Source organism: Oryx dammah, unplaced genomic scaffold, assembly GCF_014754425.2.
Source record: "Oryx dammah isolate SB20612 unplaced genomic scaffold, SCBI_Odam_1.1 HiC_scaffold_11050, whole genome shotgun sequence".
Taxonomy (NCBI): domain Eukaryota; kingdom Metazoa; phylum Chordata; class Mammalia; order Artiodactyla; family Bovidae; genus Oryx; species Oryx dammah.
This window is the reverse complement of record NW_024080444.1, coordinates 3,518,956-3,522,685: the sequence shown is the minus strand read 5'-3', so window position 1 is coordinate 3,522,685 and position 3,730 is coordinate 3,518,956. Positions and strand designations below refer to the sequence as shown.

The 3,730-nt window shown below is 42.9% G+C and overlaps 1 pseudogene; it reads right to left on the bottom strand.

Annotated features, from left to right (window-relative positions):
- Window positions 1-866: 866 nt before the first annotated feature.
- Window positions 867-2,080, bottom strand: LOC120860251 (annotated as a pseudogene).
- Window positions 2,081-3,730: the final 1,650 nt, after the last annotated feature.

Sequence of the window (3,730 nt, the reverse complement as noted above, 5' to 3'; positions counted from 1 at the left end):
CTCTGTAGTCCTCAAGGGAAAGAGAAGGGGACTGGGTTGAAAGGAGAAGTTGCTCAAATGAAGCAGTGGCTCCTAGGACTGGAGGAAAGGCAAGCAGAACTGGGTTCTACAAAGGGTTGTGTCCTTTGGTGCAGTCCCCAAGGTCACAGGAGGGCTACTGATGGGGAGAGATGTGTTTCCAGAGGTGAGGGCTGCTAAACATCCAGTATCACAACCTTGAGAGTTTCAGCCAAAGATTCTGGAACCACCCTCGCAGAGAAACTGTATGTGGTATTACCTGTCTTTGAATGGACAATAACATTCTGTTCTCTGAGCCTCTTGGTGGCAACTTCGAAGGACCAAAGACTAGAGGTCTTTGTTTTTTTTTCCACTCTGAGAAGGTATATTACACTAAAGATTATTATTAGATATCATTCGACCCCTGTAAATAGGGGCTTAGAGTCAGATATAATTTAATTTATAAAACTTAAACATTATTTTACTTGCACCTCACGATTTTGGAAAGATTCTGGAAATATTTTCTGCTTTAACCTTGATTATCCTATTCTATATATGCAAATTTTCTTTTCTTTTTTTTTTGGCACACTGATCAGGACTTTATTTAAAAGTTAGCAAACAATACTGTAGAAACATTGATATGTAAATTTCTAAAATGCTGTATCTTAAATTTAGTTGGCAAAGACCACATTTAGCTATAAGCATGAATTTAGTCTTCCACGTAGAAACGAGATACTAAACTAAAAAAAAAAGCTTTCTATTGTTTGAAAACACACAGTTTAATTAGAGGACTGTAAAAATGCATATTTTTTAAGGAAAGAATTGACTGTATAAGAATACTCCTCTTTTACAATATTCCTTTTTACTTCATATGCGAGTTATTGGTTATGCTGTAGGATTTAACTGTCAGAGCACTAAAAGGCAACTATTTAGGGAAGAGGCTGAAAAAGGAAAAAAGGAACGTATGTAAGGCAATAGTTCCTTTAGGTACAATAAGCATAATAGTGTTTTAGGAAAACAAGATAAAAATAACTCAAGGCTAGCTTGGTTCTCACTGAATAAAAACAGTGGGCTAAATACTGAGCTCCTCTGTGAATCTAATCATCAATGCCTTGGCCACCATACTGGTAATCTCTGGGTAGTCATCTTGGTACTGGCCATGATACTCATTGGGGTATTGTGCCTGATAATCACTACCACTGATTTCCGACCCACTGGTTCCTGTTCCTTGGCTTCCATTGTGAATGACAGGTTCTGTGGGAGCAGCACAGTATTTGGGATCATACACTTGCCACCCAAGGCCATACACACTCATCGCTTTCTGGGAAGCAACTTTGTGGGTACCCATCTGTAGGGAAATTGTGGAGTTCTCCATGGGTTGTAACGTTAGCTTCTGATTGTAGATATCTCTTCGGGTACCCAGTGCTAACATCCCTGCCTGGTTGCCTCCTTTGTTGGTGCCCATTTGCAGGCTAATTGTGGTCTGATCAAAAGGTTTGTCAGTTTGCATTTTAGGATCATAAATGTGCCTCTTTGTCCCATAGGCCGTCATACCTGCTTGACTGGCGCATTTGTTGGTTCCCATCTGCAAACTAATTACACTTTGGCCAGCTTTTAATTTTCCTTCATCAAAACATCTTGTTTGTTTTTCTGCATACGTATCTCTAATGTCAATGGTTGTATGGAATCCTTTTGTTTTGGCCAGACCTGCTAGGGCCACCAACATAGTCTGTACCTCATGTTTCCATTCTCAAAAAGATCATTTGCTTCAAATACATCATGTGGCTTAATATGTCCTGTGGCTTAATGCCATAAGCCGGAATAGCGTTAATAAATTTGCTGATATTCTCCAACTGAGGCCAGTTTAATGAGGACTCATTGACCTTCTTCCCTGAGCCTGGCTGTAGCTTGTTTATGAGTTCACGGAGGTTAAAGCCATCTTTTAAGTCCAGCTGGAAGTTGGTGCCAGTGCTCGTGCCTGTCACCTCTTCCATCCAGTTGTGGAGATCTTCTGCCTGGAAGCTATCTTCTTCTTGACTTCAGCCCAGAGCCCATAGGAAGGGCCCTGGTTGAAGTGGGTCATGATGATTTGGGCGGCGGGAAGAGGCTGAGTTGGGGGACTGGTTGGTCTGGGGGATTCTTGCACTCGGCTTCTCCGCTCCTGGCTCCAAGGAAGGGCCTAACCACAAGACGCTCAGAGCTCGCTCCCCTGGGTGGCACAGGAGTTGCTGGGACGTGGCGGTGGGATGCGGGTGGTGCCTCGGCTACCAGTACTACCTCACAGTACTCGGCTTGTGGTACTACCTTCTAGTACTCAGCTATGAGTACTACCGCAGCTACTCGGCTACGAGTATTACCACGGAATGCAGGCGGTGCCTCGGCTCCTCTGCTGCCTTGGCTACGACGTCCCGCAGAGGCTCCTGTTCGGCTCCGGAGTTCCACACGAACTAGATAAATGCAAATGTTTTAAGTATTTAATGGAGCCAAATCCTCTTGTACAGAAGGGGGAACTGAGACATGATGAGATATTAAAACAGGTTAATGTCTATGTTTTAGTGTGCTAGCACAGAAGAAAGAACCATAAACAGAATTCATATGTACCATGAGGAAAGTAACAACAACAACAAATGTAATTCAGCACTGATGAAGGGATATGCAAATGACCTTGGACCTGGGCAGAAGCTGGACGGGGCCCCAGGGTCACTTGCCAGAAGCCTGAGTCACTGATTGGGGTATTTGGCCTTTTGGAAGGCTCTAGCACATACAATTGACTCCCCCATTCAGTCTTTTGGTAGTACCACTCAAGCATAGCCTTTGGATCAGAACGCATCCCTGCATCTGTCTGGGAGGCACACAAACACTGTGACCCTCAGTTAGGGATGAGCAGTAGACAGGCATCAGGATCTGCTTAATAGCTGGCATGAACCATACTCATAGACAAGTCTAGGACAAGCAACCTCTGGCACCTGGAGCACCCAAATTTTCTTATTCTAGGACTCCCCTGCTGCTCAGTGGACCTCGCAAGATCCCCAGAGATGAGGCTCAGGCGACCCCATCTGGTCTATCTTCTCCCTGCCCCAACTACGTATATATATGCATACATACACACACACACATGAAGCCAAACAGCACAACCTGCAGCTTCCAACTGTGCCCTTTGCCTTCCTGGTGTTAAAATTAAATAAAAAAAGAAACTAGACTCCAAAATTCCCTAAGCAGTCAAAATCATTTAAGCCAGATAAGTGACACTTAATTTAGTTTTTCGTGCAAAACAAGTGAAACACAACTTGGGCTGCCTTTTAGGCTGCTTTTCATAAATGCCTTCTATAATCATAAAAGAACAGTCATCTTCCTAAGAAAGGTATAAGATAGTAAAATTTAACCAATTCATTGCTATCTGGGAACCACCACTGTAATAACCAATCATTATAAAGTGGAACAACTTCCTCATTTTCACTTTATAAGCCATCTTGTAATATCATGCCTCTAAGCTTCATAGCAGTTTTGAATTTAAAAGCTCCCAGTTGGACAGGTGTTCTTATACGAACAGACAAACAAAGCTTCAACCAAAAAGGGATTTCACTGATTAATATAACAAAGTCTGAGGGCAAATTTGGTCCTTAGCAGAGATACTCAGCTGATGTCATCAGAAATGGGTTCCTCTCTACTTTTACGTTCTCTGCCTTTTGACTTTATTCTCAGGCTTTATTCACTGGCAGCATGGCTGCCAACT